Here is a 26,994-nt window from a genome sequence, read left to right as displayed (position 1 = left end):
TGTCAGTTCCTGAATGTGTCATGAAAGGACCAAGTGTGAGTGAGTCTGGAAGTTGTTTTTTTCTCCTCTCTGGCCTCTAATGGTTTAAATAACAGGCATCATAACTGTAACCAGATCCTCCACTTGCATGTTGAACTGTAACACATACAGATGAAGTCACATGTTGCTTCTTTAATCCCAAATTTTACTTTTATCTTCACATGCTTCACATGCAAGGGGATTTCCTCCACATTTCCTCTTTTCTCTCACATAAAATACAATTTCACATACGTCAGTGTGTGTAGAAGTGATCCCCGTGAGGCAAAAGCTCAGTTTCAGATACGTTTTTCTGCTCTCGCTCTGTATGACGTCAACAAGAGGGGAAATCCACAACAAGGTGATCTAAGTAACACAGCTCAAGCTGTGAGCACAAAATCCCCACCCACGGATGTTCTGCCTCATTAAATTGTAACCTGGATGTAATAAGGTGGTTCTGAGGTTGGGGGCGTTACAACTAGTTTGGTCTAGGTGGAGCTGCTGCTACTACTGAAACGCTGCAGCTGGTGAGATTATGGCCACTCCTGACACGTTTGCACTCAAAGCACTAAACTGTAAACATGAAAAAACTGGCTGAACACGCAAACACAAACAAGTCCGATTATTCTATTACGCTCGTACGCGTTACTGATGGTTAAGACACAATAAAACTCGGCTTTTTGGCCATGTTTTCTTACTAGATCCATCTCCACTGGTGATTTCTTTCACATGTTGTCAATAACTTTGGAACTCGAGGTTTACATTCAGTAAATGTAAACATTAATTAAGGAATCAGTCACCATTAGATTTGGAAAGGTCCACAGTTGCAATTTTTTTTTGGGGGGGGGGGGCAAAAGTAATGAATCAATCCCAGAAGGCTACTGATGAAGCTTTCATCCTTATTAATACTGAATACAAACAATCAACCGTGTCAACTGCACGACTCCAGCCCTAGAAAATAATCCATGTTTGCTGTAATTTCTCTCAATCTAATCTTCAAATTTCGGATCTTCAAATTTCTTATTTTACTTTCAAGTTAATGTTCTCTCTATCAAACACTGATATAGCTTATAAAAGCCATAGTTAGCACAAAGAAGCAACTTTTAACTCCTTCTGATCCTTAAAATGATATATGTTACGATATTAATGTTATGATTTATTGGATTTACCTTCGGAGTAAGGCAGGATCCAGCGTGCTGCTAAAGGTGTTCCAGTCAGCGCGTCGTCTCTCTGACTGACCTCCAGACTGTCTGAAGGGCTGCCGTCTCTGCTGGGTGTCTGACTTGAAGTCCTCAGACACAGACTGTGTCACACGAAAAACGCTCCCTGGAAACACGCTCGCTGTCTCCATAAGTCAGGTGAATAAATTAGAGCTGCTGTATTATTTAACCGTGGCACAGTTGAACGGCCGGTCTCCCTGCTGATCCAAATCTGTCACTTCACCTCACACGCCGCTCAGGGTGACAGGGCCCTTCTGGCCAGACACACACACATGCAAACACACAAACACACACCCAGGTTGGCATGTGCAAACATACACTTGGTGCAAGTAATGTCTCCAAGCAGAAATGTGCATCTCGCTGCACAAAAATACACAAAAATGCAGTCTATGCAATCTTTATTGGCACACACACACACACTCACTCTACTGTATACAGTACTGTAAAATGCCCATATATTATGCATGCAGAGAGACATGTACAGTCTCTGTGCTTTCTAGGACACCATTTGTTAAAGATCCATTACCACTTTATCTGACCTGAGCTCACTGTTTCTCCTTTAACATTTGTTATTTTTCACTTATTTTCTTATTTATTAAGGAAATTACAAAATAGCAAAATTAACAGCAGACTTACAGCATAAATTGAATGTACACCTTATTATCTCTACATAGGGAATAACTAATAAAACTCCTATGAGCTGAAAGCATAACAGCCAGCAGACCACTGAAATCAAGGCCAACACTTCCTGTTCTCTGCAAGAGTAACTGTTTACAGTTTGACTATGAATTTTGATGATTTTTCAAAATAAAAGGCTAAAGCAAGATAAACCTGAAGTCCTTAAAACTGCATCATAAGCACTGCAAACAGCCTTTGTGTTGGTGGCGGACTTTAATCTTCATTAACACAATGAAAAACAAAAAGTGAGATAAGAGGCAGCTGGAAAACTCTGCATTTGATAAATGATGACAGAAAGACACTACGGAAGTAAACAAGAGGTCTTCACAGGTGTGGAAGAGGATGAGCAAAGAAGAAAGAAGCAATCCCGTCCATGCATCTGTCGCCTTTCCAATTATCCAATGGAGTCTGCCATAGGGAAAGAGGCGGGGTAACCCTGTACAGGTCGCCAGTCTGTAACAGGGCCAACACAGAAACACAAAACACCACTAACACTGACATTCACATCTTAGAATCACTAACTAACCTAACCCCACTAACTGCATGTCTTTAAACTGTGGAAACTCCGCCCAGATGGTGGATCCAAACCCAGGACCTAACCGCTGAACTATGGTGCTGCTGAAACAAGTTATAAGAGGCAAAAAGACACCTTATGCGTTTGTTTGCGTCACAGTCAGCCTCTGATGAAACGGCAGCATTTGATGGTCTGGGAATAAGAATGCGTTTGACTTTCACGTGTTTGGAGATGATCGTGCCCGGATCCATTTATAGCCATTATATCAATGAGGAAGAGACTGAGACGGAGCGGCTCAAGTCCAACTTGGATCTTGTCTGGTTTTCTCAGAAGCCAGTAGACCCATGAAGACCTTTAATGTAAACTGCTGCAGAAAAGAGAACCCCCCTTCAGGTCACTCAAGGATAAAGCTCACCAGTGAATCTCGGCTGCTCTCAAAAGAAGTTTCTTTGGCGTTTCCTGTGTTTAGGTTGGCCGGCGGACCACTTTTTCCTTTCGCTTGCTCTGTTCTTCCCTTTCATTTCCTTTGGCATTCCCTCCTCTCCTATTTATGTCTCTTTTAAATCTACATCTGAGTTCCCTCCCTTTCATTCTTACCTTTCTCACTTTTTCATAATCCTTCTCCCTCCCGTTGCACTCCTTATATTCCTCTCTCCAGCTCTTTTCCCCCCTCTTATCCAACCCGCCACCCCATCCCCATTTATATCCTCTCTCTCGGTGTGTATCGTGGCCATTTATGGGCAGTGTGCTCAGAGCTAAATCTCCCTCAGGCAGCCTCAAACACAAAGTCAACATTTCCTCAGGATTGAGGAAGGTGGAATAGAGTCCTGCTGGCTTTGTCGCTATAAAGAGCCTCAAATCTTATCCGTCCAGCAGCCATGTTCCATCAAAATGTCTTTGGATAAGGACAAAGAGAAATGACATCACGCACAACACTGAAGGAGCACACTGGTTTCCACTCGGTGTTCTTGGTTTAAGAGTCAAGTAAAACTAAAAGATCAAAAGCACCTGTCGCTGTAGCAGCGACAGGTGTGAGAGTTTTTGAATCACTCGGACCACAATGACCTGAAGAACATCAGAGTGGGATTTAAACTCCGTCATTCCAAAAGGAATCTGTGGTTTGAATCATGCAAGCATGCAGGCATTGGCCATGCACCTATGTCTGCTCCCACCCCCACAACCTCACCTGCAGTCAGCCTGGAATCCAGAGCCACACCACTGTGCCAGCCTCTCTCTTCACATGTTGCCTCCTGTGAGATTCCTGACACCCCTCCCCCACCCATCACCTTCACTCAATACCAGGTTGAGATGCAAATGAGGAGACTTCACTCAGGCAAGTCTGCTGGACCAGACGGAGTGAGTCCCCTTGTCCTCAAGGCCTGTGCCCCCCCAGCTGTGTGGAGTCTTTCATAAACTGTTTATGCTGAGTCTGAGTCTGCAGAGGGTCCCGGTGATGTGGAAGACATCATGCCTCGTCCCTGTACCAAAGACGCCTCGTCCCAGTGGCCCCCAGGATTACAGGCCCGTGGCACTGACCTCCCACATCATGAAGACCCTGGAAAGGCTCATCCTGGACCAGCTGCGACCCATAGTAAGACCACATCTGGATCCCCTTCAGTTCGCTTATCAGCCTCGTCTCGGAACAGAGGACGCCATCATCTACCTGCTCAATCGTGTCTACACCCATCTGGACCAGCCGGCGAGCACTGTGAGGGTCATGTTTTTTGACTTTTCCAGTGCTTTCAACACCATCAGGCCGACCCTCCTGGGTGATAAGTTAGCAGCGATGCAGGTGGATGCTTCTCTGGTGTCCTGGATTGTTGATTACCTGACAGGAAGACCACAATATGTACGTCTCCCACAGTGTGTGTCTGACAAGGTGATCAGCAACACAGGGGCACCACAGGGGACTGTCCTCTCCCCCTTCCTCTTCACCCTCTACACCACAGACTTCAGCCACTGCACAGAGACCTGCCATCTTCAGAAGTTTTCTGATGACTCTGCGGTGGTTGGATGCATCAGCAGGGATGATGAGACAGAGTACCGGGCTGTGGTCGACTCCTTTGTCACGTGGTGTGAGCAGAATCATCTGCAGCTCAACGTGGCAAAGACCAAGGAACTGATCGTGGACTTCAGGAAGACCAGGAAACACTTGACCCCTGTTTCAATCCAGGGGGTCAGTGTTGACATTGTGGAGGACTATAAATACCTTGGAGTACACATTGACAATAAACTGGACTGGGCTAAAAACACCACAGCACTTTACAGGAAGGGCCAGAGTCGTCTCTATTTTTTGAGGCGACTGAGGTCCTTCAACATCTGCCAGAAAATGCTGAGGATTTTCTATGAGTCTGTTGTGGCCAGTGCGATCCTCTATGCTGTTGCATGCTGGGGGAGCAGGCTGAGGGTCGCAGATGCCAACAGACTTAATAAACTGATCCGTAAGGCCAGCAATGTTGTGGGGATGGAGCTGGACTCCCTCAAGGTGGTGTCGGAGAGGCGGATGCTGTCCAAGATAAAGACAATGTTGGATAACACCTCCCACCCACTCCATGACATGTTGGTCAGTCACAGGAGCACGTTCAGTGAGAGACTGAGATTACCGAAAAGCACCACTGAACGACACAGGAAATCATTCCTGCCTGTGGCCATCTCCCTGTACAACGCATCCACTTAACACACTGTTTGCTGCTACAACTACACATGTTTCTTTTCCAAATATTTATTTATAAGTGACTTATGTATGTATGTATGTATATATATGTATATATTGTACTATTCTTAGTTAGCGTATTGTCTGTCTTGTCTTAATGTTGGTTTAAAATGGAGCACTGTAACAAAAAATAATTTCCCCCAGGGATCAATAAAGTATTCTGATTCTGAAAGTCGCCGCTGGCATGCGTCAGCTACGTCCACGGTGCCCTTTGGCAGTGGGGCACATTTTAAAACCAGACCACAGTGTTTTTCTCAGCCTACCAGGTAGTTTTAAGTGCCTAAACCAAACAAATCCAAGAGTGAGGAAAAAAACTAAACCAAGTGCAAAACATAAAAGTAGAAACGAACCATGTTTTGCTTGTGGATAAACCAGCCAGTGTTGCGCTATGTGACAGCCTCTTTGGAGACCCCTATGATTAATAGAAGAAACATGAATATTAATGATCATTTTCACGTGTGGTTCAAGATATCCCGCCGACACACATCTACACATAAACCACCACGGTCTCCCAAAGAGGGCATAACAAATCATTTCCATTGTATGAGGCGACAGTTAGGAGGCATATGTTGTTGGGAGCATGCAATAAATAATGCAGAGGTTTTGCTACAAGCATATGTTTCCAATGTGCATGTAAAATGAGTGCCTTGGGGATATTTCTGGTATGTATCCCAACATGTATGCTACCTGTGTGCAGATTAGCCTTCAGAGAACTGTAACTGTGTGAGTAGCAGAGCCAGTCAATGCAATGAATCCCCCCAAATGTCATTTTTAGCCATGCAGTTTGCCTGTCCTCAGCACTAACCCCAAGTATCAGCATGATGTGCCTGTTAGTTTCCACACAAAAATAACCTGATTAAACCCAGTTGCTTTAATTTTAAGTTAGCTCGATTTAAAGGAAAACATTTTCAGAACTGAATGTGTATACAGCAACAGTAAGGTAATCAGTGTCTGGAGACCACATCACCATGGTGTAGTGATCTTGTAATCCCACTACTTGAGGCAGGTGTAACTGATTACTTTGCCAAATAAGATGACACAGTTTCTGTCATGAAACGTAACCATCGTGGCTCAAGAGTTGGCAGTTCGTCTTGTAATCGGAAGGTTGCCGGTTCAAGCCCCGGCTTGGACAGTCTCGGTCGTTGCGTCCTTGGGCAAGACACTTCACCCGTTGCCTACTGGTGGTGGTCAGAGGGCCCGGTGGCGCCAGTGTCCGGCAGCCTCGCCTCTGTCAGTGCGCCCCAGGGTGACTGTGGCTACAATGTAGCTGCCATCAATAGTGTGTGACTGTGTGTGTGAATGACTGAAAGCGCTTTGGGGTCCATGGGGACTAAGTAAAGTGCTATACAAATACAGGCCATTTACCATTTAACCAGTGCAGAATAAGCATCAGTGGCACAGTTTTTACTTCTATGACAATTCTTTGTATAACTGGCAGAGCACATACTCAAGCACGTCATTCATGGTGACTGAATGACAGTGAATCACACACTTTAGACATTTGAGCGTTTTCTTTATTTTCCTTTATTTTTATAAAGTTTTCTATGGCAATTTCAAAACAGATTTATATTTTTTGTTGTTTAACAGACTATTTTTTCTTGCTTCCAGAAAGCAAGTTATTTTTATGTTATAAACTATTACAACAATAACTGAGCACGACATAATACAACCCTAATTTTATAACCACCTGAAATTTCAGTTGTCACCACCAACAAAACTCTGCCTACGTCTTTATCTCTCCACCACAGCTGAAGTGGATTTAGCTGGAAATTGAAAATTCAACCCTAATTTTGGATTTACGACCCGTTCTTCATGTGCAGACAGAGTCTGACTATTCCATATGGAACTATAGATGCTCATATTTCCATTTTTGAAGAATTTAATGGATTTTTTTCAGAAACCTGCCACTAAATTTATCTCTCCGCCACTGTTTGGTGCCAGACAGGTATCTGCTTTTGATTCAAAAACTGGTGCCGCCTCCTTCTGGTGCACAGGAGGCTGAAAGGCTTCATGGGTTCTTCTCTTTTATATTAAACATACTCATTTCCTCTTCTTTGAATATAAAAATTATTGACCTTTGCAGTCTTGCTTTCTTCCCGTCCGACTCTTTGCCCTATTTTTATGCTTCTCTTACATCTGGCGTTCCTCCTGAGAGGGAATTAAAACTTATTTCATGATTACTTGCAGCAGACTTCTACTTCGTCCTCCTTCCTCTGTCCTCCTCCACCGCTATACTAATTCCATCAATGCATCTCAAAGGGAAGCTGAACACACAAGGACCAGTTGTAATTAAGTCTAGTGTCTCGGGGCTACGCTCACCTGCTGCCTCCCTAAGCACTGCTGACACCCACCGAGGCTGACCAATACTTCATTATGGCTTAAGTGAAAAAGAATCAATAGCAGCTAGCAGAGCAGTCAAGTCTGTATGGCCTCCGCTCGACTTCCCTGTCAGGCATCAATCACAGACAGAGAAAGAAAGGCAGACGACCCAGAGGAAAAAAAGCTGAACAGCAGAGAGCTTCAGCGAGAAGACTCAGCCTGTGCTGCAGACTGCTAATAGGAGCAATGTGCAGCTGGCAAGTTTTGTGATGACAATAACAAAAGCAGAGCTTCTTTGCAAGATGAAAGGGAAAAAAAGTGATACTGAGCACTTAACCTGTCTGGAGTAGTGATAAAATCATAAATCTCTATCAAAATGTCAGTGAGGCAGAGGTAGGAGAGAGAAAAATAAAATCAAAACAACAGGACCACTGCCAGCGGCGGCAAAAGGACTTCAATTATGTACATAGAACCTAAACTCTGTATGCAAAAGTGTAGAAGGTCAACAAATCCACCCAGCTGACGTAGATATTTGTCTTCCATTTTCAGGGAAAAGTTCATCTCTTGCATTTGAAGCTGCTGAACGACTGACATCACTGAGTCAACAAACAATAGGTGACTCTTCAAGGTGTAGAAATGCAAACAGAAGCCAAGCACCTGCTTCCCTATTGTACTGAGAGCACCCAGCTCTGTTTATAGCTTCAATAATCCCGGCTCCACAGATCTGTGAACTTTGAATTTCCTCACGAGCAAACTGGGTCACTGAAGCATCTGTTGTAATGTTGTATGTAAAACCAGATGTAGCAGGAGGATTTGAGTCCGTGGGAGCAGGTGAGGAGTTATTTTAACACGTGCAAAATAAATCAGACGGATCTTGACAAAGAGCCGTCTTCACGCAGTACAAAGGTGGTGAAAATGCAATGTGATAGAGACCTAAATGTGCTCTTTGTCTATGGCAAAAAGAATCAGCCATAGTAATATAAAGTCATCCGACAATATTAGGATTCAGATTTTTCCTATAACTAATTCGCCTATACCCAAATAAACAACATCAGCGTGAGCAAGAACACTTCTAGCCAGAAAACAAGGTCCTTCACTAGACCTCCATTAACTATACAGAAACCTGACCCCTCCCTGGCCATTGTGAGTAAGATAATAACTCTGTTCACTGATGATGCCGTCCTTTTACGCGGTGCTTTTCTCTATTAAAACACTGTGGTCATGAATGGGCTGCAGGACAAAGCAGAGCACAGTGAGCGATTTTGTTTCCCAATGAGAGTTTATCACATCCTTCCTGTTCTCAGTAAATGAAGGAGGGGGTCGGGGTACAGTTCCCATGTAAAAGGACAGGTCAGTCTACCCTCCGCTGAGGGGAAAGTAGCTCATCGCCAGAGGATCAGGTAAAGAAAAAGAAAAAAAATCAATGTAGCATATTATTGTGGGATTTGTGAAGTCTCTAGATGCAAGAACTGCTTGAAAACTGTAAGTTGATGAAGCAAGAACTGGACTTTGCAACCAGTCCACCAAGTTAGGAGTTTGAGATTAGGCAAACTGGTTCCTAAAGAAACTGGAAGCTCTAATGTGGTCTGCAAAGAAAAGATGTGAACAAAAGCTGATTGAGCAGGCTGTCCACGAGCAGACAAGCTCATGAGACTAAATATAAGCCTGGAAAATATATTTTTATAGCCCAAATCCACCAATTTGTCAAATTTAACAACTTTACTGTACAGCAAAAGAGAAATGACCATTCATTGCTAGGACCCTCACGGTTATGTCCTTGCTTTGGTTGCCAGCAGATTCCAGTGGTTCACCTGCTGCTTGCAGGTAGACTTATGTGACAACACTATCCAGCTACTCACACAAACCAAAAACAGATACCGTGAGTTTGCTGTCATAGAAAACGTTGCTGCAGCCAACACATTTCAAACTGTGCAGTTTTTCCACATATCCACACGTCAACCTAACGTTCCCGCCAGGACAACAAATATTCCAAAACACCAAATACAACAGCCAAAGTTGTATTTGGTGATCGTGCGGGCGATCGTGGCTCAAGAGTTGGGCGTTCGCCTTGTAATCGGAAGGTTGCCGGTTCGAGCCCCGGCTTGGACAGTCTCGGTCGTTGTGTCCTTGGGTAAGACACTTCACCCGTTGCCTACTGGTGGTGGTCAGAGGGCCCGGTGGCGCCAGTGTCCGGCAGCCTCGCCTCTGTCAGTGCGCCCCAGGGTGGCTGTGGCTACAATGTAGCTGCCATCACCAGTGTGTGAATGTGTGTGTGAATGGGTGGATGACTGGATATGTAAAGCGCTTTGGGGTCCTTAGGGACTAGTAAAGCGCTATATAAATACAGGCCATTTACCATTTACCAAAGTGACAAAGGTTATGCTTCCGTTCAAATGGTTTTGAAAAAACAAATAAATGTTTGGGAAAAAAAAGATAAAGATGAAAGAAGGAATTGCATTCATTTAAATAGTTTCTTAATAAAAATTAATCATCTTGTTAGACTTCCATGAAATCTTTAAATGTAGGAATCAAATAAATAATGGATGAGTGACTTATACATGTGCAGTACAAGTATATTAGCATATGACAAAAACACCAGTCTTATTCTATGCTACACCCCAGAGAAAGTAAGTCAGTGAGTTCACATTTAACTGCACTCATCTTCAGTACTTCATTAATATTTCCAACAGATTCTGGGAAAATCCTTCCAAAAAGCACTCAAGGTTCCCCAGGTATGAATGAATCACACGGCTCAGAGTACAGCTGAAATAAAAAAAACTTTTCAGTGGACAGGTGCTGAAGAAATCACCCAGTTCCAAAAGTCCTTGAAATATCCGCAAAGCACGAAAGACTCCTTATTTTCAAGCCAGCGAGCCTCCGATCTTATTCAGCTGTGATGCTAAGTAACACAATCTAACCTCTTCACTTTCAGAAGTAATTACCTGAGCAGACTCTGAGGCCTCTGAGGTTTTTATGTGAACGAGGCTCCGCCACACTTAAACCAAGCTAATCCAGATTAATGCCCGGTCGGGGCTTTTCCTTCATGTTGGCCTGATGGAAATCCTTTTATTACAACAGCTTTGTCCAGCCATTAAATTGCAATAAATAATTTGTCTCAAAACGTTTTAAAAATTACATATTTTAGCCTCCAGGTGACTTTTAGATTACTTTATCCAGTTTATTTTTAGGCCAGTGCTTTATTGGTTATTTGCCATCTGTCTTGAATGAAATTTCTAACTTCAAAGTTTAAAAAAAAAGTGCAATTCCTCATTTTTAGTTAGTAAAATGGCTACTATTTTAAATAACCCTTTCACTGTTGTAATCTTTATTGTAACCATTAAAATTAGCCCGAGTGGGATTAAGCAACAGAGACATAAATACAATGTTTGAGTTTTAAACCAAAGCTAATTAGTTACTGCTTTCTCTGCAACCTGCTTTGCAACCCATCTCCAACCAAGCTCCTCCTTGTGTTGTGTCTGACTTCTCATAATGCTGTCATTGGATTAGCCACAGATGGATGGACTGGGAAGTCCCAGTTCAGAGCCATGCCACCAAATATGATTAAGCTTACCAGTTTCAATACTTTGTTGCAGAGCAGACTTTCAATATTAAAGACAATTTTATGGGCAGACTTTTTATGCTGGACATTTGAAACAAAGCTACATGCATGCAGGGTGGTAGCAGCAGCAGTTAAAACAGCTCTGTGCTGTTACACAACAAGCACGAGAGACTCTCAAGAGAGGCTATACACCAGCTGAGCACAGTCCAAAAATGGCTATTCTGCGACAGAAAAAAGAAACATTCCTTAAATACTAAAGTGCACAATCTACTTCAGTCCAAAGATAGCCCTGCAGCGCTGCCTCCGAATCCACTCGGGTTTCACTGAGCAGGAAAGAAATTGAGAGCCGTTCCACAATGCGAGGATTATGTGATTATTTAGAAATACATCTAAATCAAATAAACGTACATAGACTCGTGTCGGTGACACTGTTGACACAGTGATTTGTCCCTGTGGAGGTTTATGGCCATTAACCATCCCTTCAAGCAGTAACACATCAATCACAGCAGTGACTGAGGCAGCATTAATTTAAAAATGAGAATTTGAAATAAATTATCAGAGCTCTAGTTAACAGTATAACCCAAGTAGGGCCCTCTGAGGCCACTAGAGAGGGAATTAGTGCTCAGTTAATTATGATACACTGATATGCATGTTTCCTGGGGGTTGAGAAAAATCAACAAAGTGCACAAGGACTGCTATGAAATATTCCTCTAAGCGTTACACGTTTATCATTAAGGTCCAACAATTCTCTGGAGTCAGCAACAAATGTAGCTTTTAACTACAAACATCCTGAGACGTTTAGATTCTGGTAATTTGGGTTTTTTTCAAATCAGGCAACAGAAACGTTTGCAGATCCTTTTCTAAATTGATTTATGATTTGGGGAATTTCAATGCAAGCATACGATTATGACAGCCCTGACATATGAATCATCAACTCACTGTGAACACTTTCCATTAAAACTATATTCTGCTGGATAAATACTGTGTGGATTACTGAGGGGAATCGGTAATCTGACCTCTGGAAAAAGAAGCTGATTGGTTTTTAATTTAGCCTTGAAGGCCACAAAAGAAATTCCATTCATACTCATTATAGTGGAGCACAGGTAATTTGAGTCGACTGACCCTGTAACCAATGGATTCAGATATTAGATTTCCAAAGCTTGCAGTTGAATAATAGTTTGGGTAGCTTTCTTGAGCAATTACTTTATGGGAACTTCATGGATAAAATATATACTTTAACATATACTTTGGTGCTTTTTGTCCTTTTATATAATGAAATTTGAGTTTATTTAGGCAGCGTACACAGAGCTGCCATAAGGAAAAAACCACAGACAGACAAAGTGAGTAACATGTAGAGCCTCATTACAATATAGCGCTCTGCTGTGAAACCTTAGATGCTGATTTTGATGCTTTAACGTGGATGTAAACCGTGCATGTGTTGTAAAATCAGCACCAGATCAACAAGGGAGCTGCCAAAAGTACCTTCTTCTTCTTAAAGCTTGAAAAGAAGGGTCAGAATATATACAGGACAATAAAATTGGATCACAAACTACCCTGAAATATCAATTTTCTTTGGATGAAATGATGGCTATTGATAATAGAGCCTAGCTCCCACTTTCTACCAACTCAGCAAGCCTATCCACAGAGGGCAACCCCACACGACCCAAAGGATCTGCTGCAAACATCCTGCGTTCACGCCCTGACAGGCCAGAGTGCCACGAGGGGGACCATCACAATAATAAGGCAAGTGGTTTTAATGTTGTTGATTGCCGTGCAGTGACAGTAATTAAGTGAACCCGGTCATTAGGACAAGAGCAGAGAATAAGAATAGAATAGAATAGAATTCAACTTTATTGTCATTGCACATGCACAGGTACAGGGCAACGAAATGCAGTTTGCATCCATCCAGAAGTGCTTTAGTGATATAGATATATTACAATATATATTAGCAATAATATAGATATGTAAGTATATTACACAAATGGGTCTATTATGTTATAATGTACACGGTATGAAGTATGTTGTAAATATTCTATAACTATAAGTATGTACAGGCTGTAGTGAGTACAAGCTATGTACAGGCTATGAACAGGATATAAATATGAAAAACTATACAGAATATGAAATAAATAACTTTACAGAATCCGAGATATACAGCTATACAGAAATGGGAACTATGCAAGTTGTAAACAGTTGTAGGGTTAAAAATTATCAAATGTACAGAATGATTATTTACACAGAGCTATACAGTAGTGCAGTTAAGATAAGTGAGATATAATTCCTACAGAGGCTGTATAAAGTGCTAGTGGTTGTGAGTGGTGGTTCAGTCCATGTTATTATTGTGTGTTTGAGGGTACAGTTGTCCATTGTGTGTGTAGGTGGTTGTGGGTGTGTGTATGTCCAGTCCATGAGTTAACGTGGGTCAGATGTCAGGAGGATTGGTGCTTTTATTGAACTAATTAAAGCAAAAAGCCCAGTTTGTGGGCCTCTCATCCCTCAGGCTCTATAGAAACTCAGCGTATGTGCCAAACGCACATACATCCACGAAAACACAAATACAGTCATAACACCACAACAGACAACTGGTCCTCTCTGCAATGCACATATGGTCAGGTGCAGAAAGAGAAGCATGTCAGCAGAAGGCATGAACAGAGTGTCATCTAAAACAATCGATCCCATTTTGAAGTTAATCCTACTTAAACTGGTCAACTGAACTGATGCCAAGAAGAGGAACCTGAAACCGACTCACAGTCACTAAGAGGAAAAGACAAAGCTGATCAAACTCCTGAGCACAGGGCTTATTTCACAATCAAGGTCAGCACTGGTGTCATGGAGTTTGATGTTTGTATGTAACACTGTGGTATGTTAACATCAGACATGAAGAATTATAATACATCTGGGTGTTAAGACATGAATCCTCAGTCATGTTTTGGACTTTTGTTATATTAGGATGCATCTAACTTATATTTGCAATCTTACTACAGAATTTCCCACAGGAGATTTTATGTGCACTACATGTCTTCCTTATCTGTGTTGCAGTCCATTTATCACTGATGTCAATGGAGCCTACCAAGCCTCCTACAAGGCAGACTGAAGCACCTACTAGCAATAATACTAATAACACTAATACTGATAACAGCTCTTTAGTGGACTGCTTACCACCAAATCAGGTTCAATGTGGTGATTCCAGAAACATATAAATAAGCAAAGCCTGGTTTCAATCATGAGCTTTCTCCTGTTTGAATAAGCTTCTTTTACTCTTTTAAATGGTAAACAAACAAATTGGAGTTCTTCCACATTCAGTATGTTAAACTAATTTCTGGTTCTTTCTTTTAAATTAGTCAATGTGTTGTTTCTGCCCTGAAACCCATTGTATATTACTGAGGTCTTGGCTGTGAGATGTGCTGCGCCCCAAGGCTGCTGGGAGAACAGAGAGCCAGCTCTGATAACTCGCTGAGTCACATGTTTTATGCTCTGCCAGCGTCCAGAGTATAGCCAGAACCCTGCAGCTACACACTGGGTCGGTCCCAAGAACAGTCAGGAGTCCTGTCCCACGAATCCACTGAGTGTGTGCGTTTGATCCTCGAGTGTGCGTTTGCTCTTTTGGAAGTCACAGCTTGTCGTAGCAGCTGAAGAGCTGCACTGACTCACTTGGCTTGCCCCGCTGATTAGTGGACATGTGTGGCATCAGCAAGCCAGTAAAGCGGTCGAGCGGTCAGCAAGACTGTCAGAGCAAAGTGAAGCAGGCGGAGACATCAGTTAGATACGAACGACACTGAAGCCCTAAAGTTCCTGACATGCACTTATTAAACTAAAATATATGAGCTAAAAGCATTCAACAAATAAACAACGTCATCTCTGAAGTTTTTACTCTGTAATTTTCTGGGTAAGTGTAAAAAAATTAAATTTGGAATTCACATCCAAGTTTCACTTTATCACTATCCATGTGTTTCGTTTTGTTTTGAGGGTTTTTAATTCATGAACAGCACTGCCTTGTAAAAATCTTGCTCTCTTGGACAAGCAAATCTCTCCAATTTACAGCCACATATTGTATGGCACAAAGGTACAAATCTGATTGGATGAGTTGATACTCAACCCTTAAAAGCCGGTCGGAGCGGGCACCTCCCTTTCGCTTAACTATTTTTAAATCCCGGTAGCTCTGCAACCACATAAGCTAGCGCAATAAGTTTTTTTGCATATGAAACCGGAGGAGTTGTACTTACATCTTATGCCATCAGCTTGTCCTCGGTCACAGTTTCCTTTCACATATAGCTTTGCAAAAACTGCATAAAAAGCACTTGCAGCAACAAAAACATAATATTCCAGAAACACGCTTTGTAACGCTTCCTACGTCCATCAGCGCGAACTATCGCATGTCCGCCGTGTCCTGCCCAAAACCGGAAGTGACGTAATTTTGCGGAAATGTAGTTTTTTTACTATCAGGGCCTTATGAGCTTATACTGGTCTTTTTAAAAGTTATGTTTGACTTTATGACTTTCTGTGTCGTTTCTGGGATGCTTAGGACTCATATTGCACTGCTGGAAATAGTTTATTTTGATGCATATGCTGCTTGTCTTTGCAAATTTGCATTATAATATTTATTTTCGTTTTTCCTGCAGTATATAAGAAATTGGTGTATCTCAAAAATAAAACAATGAAGACACAAAATAAATTTCCTGTGGTGGGAAACTATTTTGTGCAACTTTTTTGTATTTACAGGTTTTTTTTGTATTTCTAGTTAAATTTCTCTAACTAGAAATATATGTTAAAAAAGCAAAAACGATTTTCAATTTTTTTGTAGTTTATTGCACTTTTTTGCAATTTATGTAATTACTATGCACTTAATGCATACATATTATTAAAATTTGGGCTATAATGGTTGTATTGATGTATATCAACTTGAAATGCTCCCAAAAATGGCTCCACAGCATGTAAAAATATAATATAAGCTCTGGCGGACTTGGTTCTATGGGCGGTCTTAAAGGGTTAAGTGAAACTTGGATGTACCTCTGCCACTTCATCTTGTTATTTGAACAAAACAGATACAAGAACTCAAAAAGGGCTTAAAAGCAACATTTCGACTGATTTCTGTCTGTAGTTGGTGACTTTTTCAAGGTGAACATACAATTTCAGGCCATAACTGTTGCTGAGAAGTTGCAATTTTGGAGTCAGAGTTGAAATATGTCAAGTCTATAGTCCATCAACACATGTCGTTGACAGTCTTCTCTCTGCTTTTACCCTCGAGTTCAAAAACCAGGAAATCAGTCTGTCAAATAAAACAGAAGTCGCTCTGAAAATTACAAACCAAGACGTTTTCACATTTCTGGGGTTTCTTAAGTAGGCGGCCACAGTTCAAGTTTATTCGCGCATCAACAACATTATATTACAGAACTGGGTGAGAAAATGTGACTAACTTATATTTCTTCAGGTATTTTCCCTCACTGAGTAAACCACTCACACACACCGTGCGCTCGCTCTCTGTCCAAAGTGCTGAGTGTGTATGTGCTGATATCAGAGAGGAGGAACGCCGCCACCATGCAGGATTACTGTGTCACCCTCACACTTCTATTAATATCACAGCATTTATCCTGCGGGGGGGTGTGCGTGCATATGTATATGTGCATGTGTGTGTGTGACCTGAAACACAGAAGGAACCACCAAGCAGAACCCCATCACCTCCACCTTTGGTATAACTGGAAAGACACCATTAAGCAACCCATGCGTTAATAAACGCTGCTGGTGTGGCTCAGTCACACAAAAAATGTGTCTTTTGGCGGCGAATCTTGACGTGCCGCGTTATGGCGTGAGTGAGATGTGTCTGTCACTCCCAACTCATCATTTCTGAGAATGAAAGGGTGTGAATCACACGCCTAACAATGCAGTTTTTAATGTCTAAACCTAACCAGGGAAAGCAAAAGTAAAACCAGAGGAGAAACAAACACAATCAGCAAGTTTACAGGAAGCAAAACACAAACGTCCCAAATGACACAAACCTCATTTTCCTGACTATAACCTGTGATTTATGCCTGCAGTTATTCTACCTGGCCAGTATTGCAGTGTCACCAGTTTTAAAGGACACCTTCTGCTTCAAAGATGCAGTGCAGGTGGCATGTACAAAACGCTATTATATTACAGCCCAGGATAAAAACATGTTGCATCATGACCCCCCCCCCGTGAGCTTCTGTGAGTTTCTCTACACAACACTTTTGTCACATATGAAGAATCTGCCTGAGGCGCGCGAGTCGAGGTGTGTGTGCGTCGGTGAATGATTATGTAAAACTGAGCAGCTGAAAATGTGTGCGTCTCACTGTCGAGATACTTTTCCCTTGACTGACTTGTGTCCCCGACCAACAACTGCAATGTCACCACACACACACACACACACACACACACACACACACACACACACACAAAACCAGCTATGTGATCCAATTCACCTCTGTTCACATACTGCAAAGTCAGACAGTGAGAACTTGTGTTTGGAAGAACTGGTTCTGGAAAAGTGACAGAGCTGAGACAACTTTATGGGGACAAGAGGAGACAAGTGAGGGAGGATGTAAGATAGTAAGTTACAAAAAAAAGAACAAAAAGCAAAGGGTATGGGATCAAAAGGAAAGATATGAAAGAATAAAGGGTAGATTAGAAATGGGTAAGGATGGGAGGAGATGAAGAAGAGAAGAAGGTTACAGAAAGATATAAGTACGGCTAAGGAAAGGCCAATAAACAAGACAATGGAAAAAGAAATCCTAAAGAAAAGAAACGTAGGGATAGAAAGAAGCAAGAGGTAAGAAACAGTAAAAATATCTGAAGGATGGATGGAAAGATAGGAAAGGAGAAGAGGTGAGAATGGGAATGCAGAGGAGTGCGTTACAGAAGCACATGGGGATAAAAGAGGAAGATGGAGACAAAGAATGACAAAGGACGATGGACAGATGCATGCATCCTTATTTTTCTTTATTTTTCTTTCTCCATAAAGTTTTGAAGCATCCACTCGTTTCCAATCCACAGTTTCTCTCCATCCCTCCTCCCCGTGGAGTTAACCGGGTCACTCTGCCACAACAAACTATCATTAAGGCTCGATAACAGCAACAGCCCACTTCTTGCTAAAATGTCAAATGTGATTATAATACTGCAATGCCTTTAACGTGGCATCCACAGTCTCACTCTCTGTGACACAAACACAAACACACTCTGACATTTCCACTGAGCTGGTGGAGAGCACGGAGTCTGCAAAAAGCCGTGAACGAGGGAAGGACCGGGCTGCGAGAGAGGGTTAATCACCAGCTCATTTATTAATAATGAAGATAATTAGGTAACTGTGAAGACGAGTGCAGAAAAAAAAAGGCAATTATTGAAATTGTGTGCGGCAGTGTGAAATCTGCTGAACGGTTGTTTTCACACGTGAACTTTGGATAATGTCGGGAAAATAATGTCAGGATGTTGTCTGAAGTTGCCCTTTCTCCCATCTGGAGACAGTCTGCCTCAGATGTGTTCTTACTACAGCAAATAATCTGCTTGGTTTCAGCAGCGGTGCAGTCATCAAAATCTAAAGATGGACGGATATTTGAAATGTATTTAACTGTATATCCGTGTTCTAATAACCTCCATCCAGCCAAACTGCTTCCCTTTCAACATAAAGTCCACGACACAATCATTTAAACTGAAGCCAGTGAAATCCCGTCAGTGTGCCCTGAAGCAAGGCAATTAACTCCTGTACATTCAAATCTTCCTCCGGTCTCACTATGACAAACAAATAAATAAATAAAGGTTTAAAACAGAATTATTTAATGCAGCTCCAAAGGAAAATCCTACCCTCCGGTCATATTTTGGAGAACTAATTTACGTGTGTTGCATTGGGCAATTAGCCAGCGCTCTCACTCAGACAGACTGAAAATGAAAGCGGGTGTAGTGTACAGTGGATTTAACCTGTGACCCGCCTCTTGCTTTAGCTGTCCAGATTCCTTAAGCTCAAAGCAAACCCGCCATCTGAAACTGGCCTGCAGGATGAAACTGGACGTCTGGCTTCACCTGAGGAATGAACTCTGCTGACGGAGCTGACTCAGAGCCCAGGGATTTGCATAGAAAAGGCCTTAATGACACAGTCTGTCAAATGCCACTCGAGATTTTTTCACCCTGGAGCTACAGATACAGTTAAAGAGCGAGCGACGCGTCAGTGTCAGATCACTATAGAAATGCTTCAAGTCACCTTGAAGTGCGGGTGACACCACGACTGCTTTTTCTGCTGTTTAAACGTCGTATTTAACAGACGAAAGACGCGTGGAAGAGACGTGGATGAGTATGAATGTCGGCGCTTGTGGACACAGACCTTCAAAAACTAAACTCTGATCCAAACGGATGCTGGTTTGGGACCAACATCAGCCGTTATCACTGAAATATCACCGATATGATTCAAGCAAGTAACAAGAAGGTCTGATTTTTCATCCAACTCAATATGAATAACTTCAGCATAATGAATTTGTTGCCGTGCATTCCCTCATACATACGTTTAGTCTCAGAGTCAAACACAGATTAGGAGTTCATGAAATTCTTTATGAAGGTCTTTCATGTCATCATGATGCCGCCTTTGAATGTTTACGCAGCTCAGAACTGATATGACACAACAGATGAACGCTGGCTGCTGACATCAGTCAGCCAATTTATTAACTGACATTAGCTGCTGATTGCAGGAACTGCGATACTGACTGGAGATGGACATTTCATCACTGCACTTCTAAAACAATAATAAAATATAGATAATAATACAATAAATGGTCACATGAACCACTTATTTGTGGCTTTGTGTTTTAAATTGTGTCCTGATCGAGCAGAGGCCATCGGTGAGACGTGTGACAAAAAAAAGGATCAAAATTGAACCCAAATGGAAAGAACGTGCTCCTTAAATACGACATAATCACAGACTCTCAGTATATTAGGTTAAACCCATCTAAAGTCACCAGGCCTCAGTCACAGGCCTAGAGCAACTTTCCTAAAACACAAGTTGTCTCAAACAAGAACATCTAGAAGAGACAAGATACAGTCATCAAAGTCATCTTAAAGTTGATCTAAAGTAGGAAAAATAAACTATTTTACACTGAAAATGAAAATCATTGCTTCATTATCACCTGATTACCTTAAAAAACGAGTAAACCCGAGGTATTACTCGGCCAGAAAGTACAAATACATACAGTCTAATAAAGTAACTAAGCAAAAATATAAGCCTGACCAATGAGCTGACAGGACATGAGCCTGTTTGTTTGTTTTTTGACAAAAACAACACAAGTTTAAATGCAGTCATAAAGTGCCAGAGCGAGCAAGAAGCAGAGAAACATCAATTCTGCTAATGAGCCCTGTGAAGTCCAGCTGCTGCGATGGCCAATTTGCTTAAAACGAAAAGACAAATGGACTCAGCGAGAACATTTATGTAGAGCACGAAGATAAAACCGGCAATAATGTCCAGCAGCCGGGGATGTAATGAGGGCTGGACGCAGGGTTGCCGTGGGAAACGGTAAAGGCGGGTTATAAAGCTTTTATGTTTCTGCAGCGCTGAGACGCTAAGGTACAAACCTCTGCTCTGAATGCATTTTTAAGCATACAGCAGTTTGTTTTACTTCTCTGTAAACCAGCTGCACCGCACACATTCACACTAATCTTTACTGTGAGGTGCATCAAACTTATAGAAGGTAAAAGACACAATAAAGCTGACAGCTAACAATTATTCCAAACAGCAAAAATATTCAGTCGGCCCGACACGCCGTTGACCCCACCAACGTCTAACCAGTGCTGAGATTCATCTAATTACCCAGATTTCCCGGGTCAACAATGCTGGCGACCTATCATCGGAGAGCAAAGCCCTCAACACCCCCCTTGACCCCACTTGACCCCATGAGAGGGATACAAGCTAATCCTCTTGAAAAGCGTGTGTGTGTGTTTTACCACATAAATCCAGTTCTGGTCTCAGTTTCAGTATTTCTGCTGAACGTCACAACATTAATTTGCGTGTCTGAAAACTTGAAATTATACTAGACAAGACAAGCACACTGCACATGTGTCTATACGACACATTTTTCCGGTAGTGCTACTCCTTCCTTGAGATGTTTTTGTGATGACTTGTGCAGCGCTGCAGATGGCAGCTACCCTCTCTTTAGTATTTTAAAACTAAAAGCCACTTGATTCATGGTCTTCTTCCAGAAGTTATGACTTGATTGCCCAAATAAATAAATAACTACTGAATGTTTGTTGAGAGCAATTTCAATTAGAAACTATTTTCCTTCTGCCAAACTACATCCGCCAATCAAAAGAAGTTTTGCAGTTAGCAAACGTTACAGTTCAGCTGAGGGAATCCGTTCACTGTCTTGCTGTAATTAGCATGAAGGTAGCTAGGAAAGGAGTGAATAAACCGCACTATGATGGGGTGAAATGTCCTTTCAGGGTGAGAAACAACTCGAAGATTAGAAGAAAAAAAAAAAAGCTTGAATCCGAGACAGTGAGAGAAATCAAGCAGTCTGACCTGACGTCACATTTTTTTGTGGTACGCCAACTTCCAAACAAACTCCCAGCAGCTCAAAAGATGATTTATGCTCGCTTATAGAATGTACAATTTTCTATGTCGAAAATCCAAAAAGCCATCATTTTTCTCATGGTGCTCTATAATCATCTACATCAGAGAGAAAACTATCAAAGAAGAGGAGAAAAATCTGAATTTCCACATGCCAGAGAGGCAGAAAGATGACTGCAGATGCAAGAAAGGTTGGCTTGTGAAGAAAGAGGGAGTCGTGCATTATCTCATCTCTTGTGAAAACTCTCATGCCAAGTAACATCTCTCCCCCAAATACTAAAGGCATTCTCATTTAAAGGCATTCTGGGAAACAGAAAAGCAACAGCCTAAATAAAACAAGACAGGCTGAGATAAAAAGCCTCAGTAACACATTTTTCAGACGTTTCAAAGCAGCTTATTGTTGGCATCACACGCCACGGGAACTGCATTCATCCCTTACTATTACTTTACATTTGCATCCAGATGATTCAAAGCCTCCGCCCCTGCTCACTAATGTGGGATGTATGCAAATCACTTCCAGCCAAAGGTTGCGTTATGCGAATCTGAGGAGCTGTTCAGAGAAAAGTCTGGACTGGTTTCAGAAACACACAAAAGCTTAAGACAAATGGCCCGAAAACCAGAGCTGTTCTGGTAAATACTGAGGACAAAGTCTGGAGACCGGCCAGCCTACGAGAGGAGAGGTGATTAGAAAATCGCCCCTAATTGTCAAATTGGATCAAGAACTAACAAACCATATTATGGAGGTTAAAGACCTCAACAGCTCCAGTTTAACTCGGTGAGAAGAGACGCTGTGTGAAAAGAACAATCCGGGTTTGTTTGCATTTATTTACTCAGGGTCAACCACAAACTAGTTTTTTAAACTGATTTTATTCAATCAGCCAAGACACGGCGACCACAGTCCCTCTGCTTTTTAATATTAAAATATCAAAGTCAAAACACACAGTGACTAAAGCAACTTATTCCTTTACGTTTCTCAGCATCAAACCACAGACTGAATATAAAAAACATACACCTGCATTTTCCCTAATGGCCAGTAGGGGGACTCGCTGAAAGAAACCCTCAAAAACCCTTTCCTGCAGTTTCTCAGTTACAAAGTGACAGTTGCAATTATTCTTTAATAGAATATGATGCTCATTTTGTATATAATAGTTCTCATATGTGTTACTTAGTATTAGTAACGCATACATTTTTATTAGACGAGGTTTTACTCAGATTGTTTCGAATGAAATTTTCTGATTGACGTACCTGGTGAATTAAAATACAAACCAACAGTTTTAACCATCTCATTTTCGCCATCATTAAGATTGAAGAATAAAAAGAAGTGCGTTCAGCTGAAGGTCAAATAAAACCTCAAGGGCACCCATGGCCCCTCACCCTCTCAGGGATATTGTGGGAGTTGGGGGGGGGTCCGTTGGCTCTACTGTTGCCCCCCTGGTCTCCTGCTGAGCAGAACAGTCTTCACTTGTTTCCCTTGCTTTTAATGCACAGCACCAGCCTAGCACACTCACACATAAGATTTGTAACAGCTACATTTTCATAGAGCAGTAAAGGACTCACTATAGGTGTTGGGGGCCCTCCTCCAACTACTCTCCATTTTAATGCAGTGGAGAATGGGATGTAGTCCCACAGCAGCATGCGACCAAGCTGGCGACCAGCATGAGGAGGTGCCAGGTTGTGATGTTGTTGTGGATGTGTATGGTTCTTCCACATGATACCGAGATCCCTGTTTATTTGGATAAACTGTAAAGTTGTTTCTTCAGACTCCAATCATCCAGTCTAATAAACAACACCAAGCAAAAGTCAGGATCAGAATAAGCTGCTTGGGATTGGCAGAGAAGATTTGGCAAGTTTTGCAACCCACAAATGCATTTTCCTGATAAATGTGGAAGTTTTGCTCTTTTAGATTGAAGATTTGTAATTGAACTGAATTGCATCCTCGCTTCTGATGGACAAAATGAAACCAAGGCTTGCAGCTGAGCCTCGATCTGCAACAAGAGTGTCTCACGTTCAATTCCCACAGCAACCATCCGCGTCCATCAACAGCCACCGAGCCTCTAACCAGCTCGCTCAAAGTTATTTTGGATGGCAGCATCAGATGGAAGCCTAAAATATAAATGAACTTCAACCTCACAACACTTCACGTCCAATCCAGCGTCGGGATCCGTGTCGTCTCCTCCTGAATACTTTATCTGAGTGAGTGTTTAAGGTAAAGCAACACTGCCAAGGACACATGTCCCCCATCAAGTCTGACATCAACAGCAGTTTAAAGTCTAACAACATGAATTATCTAAACCCAGCAGGGATGTTGTTACACGAGGGAAAGCTTGTTTTCTGCCTCTGACTTTGTTTGAAGTTGTTCTACAGGACTGCAATTATAGACTGAACTCAGAAGACAGGCAGACTCACCTGGAAGTGTCACATCCAGGGGAAGCAACCCAAATTAAAAAAGTCTCATTCACCTGCGCTTTAGCTGTGCATGATAGTTCAGCACGTCTACAGCGAGCTGGCAGCTCTTTGTGCACGCCAGGCTAAAACTCTGATGTAATGGAACTGCACTGTGCACGCATCAGGCTAGTCCATTATGGCACCCCGGGGCCGGGTTATGGTGTCAGAAATGCATGACGTGAAATAACACATGACCAGCAAAAACACACTGTGATAACGCGTTAAATGACTCAAGATTTAGCACGACAACAGGCTGAACTAATGCCGTGTAAGAAAACAATCCTCTCCTTATGACTGTATCAATGTTTAGCTTTAGTTTCAAGTGTTTCGGTGATGCGATGATTCAGCTTTTTCATCCTTTCGTTCGTCGTGCTGTTGATCTGTGATGTATTATACACAGGCGGGTTTCTGTGGGCTAAATTTAACTCTCACTCATATAAACAGGATTAGCAAAAATAAACAGTGGAATACCTCCGTCAAGGCTCCGCATCATCCAAAAACTCCAACTACAAGGATATCCGGAGCAGGATATTTTCTCAAGGACATCACAATTATTCTTATGATATAATATTTGTGCACATTTGACACCATTTTTTTTTTTTTTTTTTTTATATACACGTCACATTCCTGAAGAATCCAGAACCTTCAGATCCTGATCGACTGAAAAAGTTGATCACATGTAAGCTGAGCAGGATTACTTTCAGAGTAATCAAGTATAATTGCATTTATTCAGCTGTTTTTAATGTTATTATTTCAAAGGGCTGTTTTATATACACTCCTGACACACAGGAGATTGGCGTCAGTGTTTCCACTTTTTACTGTGACTCACTCAAAGCGTAAGATTGACAGAAGCTCAAGCGTGGTTTTTAAAAAAAATGACATTTTGATAAGTAGCAGTGTAAAAAACAGAGAATAAAGTGTCAGAGTGTCAGTGTGGAGGAGCGAATAAAAGGCCTCCTGCAGTACTGAGTGTATTTACTGTGTCAGAGGTCACAGGGGTCAGAAGGAGGGTCAGGTCTCAGGAGTCAAAGTCTACATTTACCCTCCTAAAAAAGAACAAAGAGCTGAACTTTGAAACAGGAGGAGGTGAGGACGGGGTCAATACACATTATACGTATGCACAGACAGAGGCTACAGAAACCAGGGAGAAACATATTTAGAGAGAAGGAAACAAATCAACACATCACAAACACACACACGAGAACTCAAACCCTGAACCGCCCAAATTTAGTCAAAAGACAAACAGACGATGTGCTGCAAACACCATATTTAACACACCGGGGTGCAACGGGGCTCCTTAATAAGGCATCCGAGGTCATGAGAAGCAGCAAAGCGGCCGCTACCATGGCGGCTAAATAAACAACAGCTGCACACACACACAAACACACACGCTTACTTCTCCATCTCCATGATAGGATGCCGATTAAACTTAATAATGTGTGTTAATATGTCTACAAATTCACATAATTCAAAGCTCTAAGCGTCTCTGAATTAAACGCACACAAACACAGATTATTCAGTTACACTCAAGTCAAAGGGGATTTTTACACTTTAACCAAATCCACACGTTTTAGATATTAACGTTTTTTTGAGCAAAAAGTCCCTGGAAATTGCGTCATGTTTTAGCCAATTAAAATACAGAAAAGTATAAAAAAAAAAAAAAAAAAAAAGAGGTAATGTTTTTATTTTTTTTAACACTAATGTCAGAACACGAGGCAGGTCTGCCGATTACCAAATGTTTTCTCCTGCTCATTATTCATCTTTATTTTAAAGCAAGTAAAGTTCATTTCCGCCCTTCACCCTCATTATCCTTTCGACCAGTCAGGAATTTGGCCACGTAGCTGTTGTTTAAACATCCATTAAATGAAAAAGAACTTTCCACCACTATTCTGAGACTCTCCCACTGCTACTTTGTAGCCTGAGAAATGAGTTGCCGGAGATTAAATAACTCAGAACTAATTAAGCTTTAAGCTCAAGTACAGGAGTCACCGCTTCATGTTTTGAGAGTTATTACACCAGCTGACAATTTAGATCTGAAGTATGTTGTAGCTGGATTGACTGACTTGTGCTGTTTCTCTGCGGCCGTTGAAAGTGAACATCCAGATGATTCAAACCTCCTCCGGCTGGGTTCCCCGAGCAGACTGCAATCGCTCACAAGAGGATTCTGCATCGAAAACCTCCTTGTGACTGCTTTGGTTGCTGGCAGATTGCTGTGTTCACCTGTGGTTTGTGTGGACGATGCTGACTTGTCCACAAGTGTTTACCGTCCTAGCAGTCATGAAACTTGAAGTACACAAACACAAACTGGAAACAGAGAACGTTCACCTTCAAAGTAAAAGGTATGTCTTATCGCTGTAATTAACATATTTTAAAAGCCGCTCTTTTACTTTAAAGGCAAACAGTCTCCAGTAGCTTAACAAGTATTTGTAAGTGCAAACTACGATCAGCCACAGGAGCCTGCTACCAACCAAGCAATAGACTTCTTTGCAACCAATTTCACACTCGCAACCGCTAGCAACCAGTCGAGGATTACACATTGTTTCCAGTCACCTGACCTGTGTGAGCGAGTGCTTAAAGTGTGAGGATAGTAAAGTCTAATAATTATAATATTTGACGTTTGGAATTAAAGCATTTGCATTTTTGCATGTTTGAACCTTTGTGACTTTTGTGGGTCTCTAACACGCCCCTTAAATAGTGTGTTTATATATTGCTGCAGAAAAAAGATCAAAAAGAAAACTGTTAAAATCGATATTTTAAAAACATTCTAGTAAAAACAAATACGATTGTTAGAAAAGTTGAGCATTTCTTTGGTTTAAAGACTTTCAGATAGTTTCATGAAGGAAATAGTGATCACAAAAGGTGGATTATGTAGCAGGATGTTGTTTCACATGGCTCTGGGTCACTAACACAATCCACTACTGCTCTGACACTGAGACACATTCAGGCTCACAGGGAAACTGATATCGAGGAGCTCCG

General features: G+C 41.8%; 1 protein-coding gene across 7 annotated transcripts in view; it reads right to left on the bottom strand.

Annotated features, from left to right (window-relative positions):
• Positions 1 to 26,994, bottom strand: part of LOC309694488 (disco-interacting protein 2 homolog C) — a 204,441-nt gene that overhangs the window by 135,491 nt on the left and 41,956 nt on the right. The window contains exon 1 of one of the 7 annotated variants that reach the window (XM_082514609.1): positions 2,843 to 3,066. The exons of the other annotated variants lie outside the window; for them this stretch is intronic. The gene's annotated coding sequence lies outside the window, so the exon portion shown is untranslated. Of the gene's footprint in view, positions 1 to 2,842; positions 3,067 to 26,994 lie in introns of those variants that run through there. 7 annotated transcript variants of the gene reach the window in all.

The sequence above is a fragment of the Aulonocara stuartgranti genome, assembly GCF_965226115.1.
Source record: "Aulonocara stuartgranti genome assembly, chromosome: 18".
NCBI classification, from domain to species: Eukaryota; Metazoa; Chordata; class Actinopteri; order Cichliformes; family Cichlidae; genus Aulonocara; species Aulonocara stuartgranti.
Note: the sequence above shows the minus strand (reverse complement) of the source record. Positions and strands in the feature narration are given on the sequence as shown.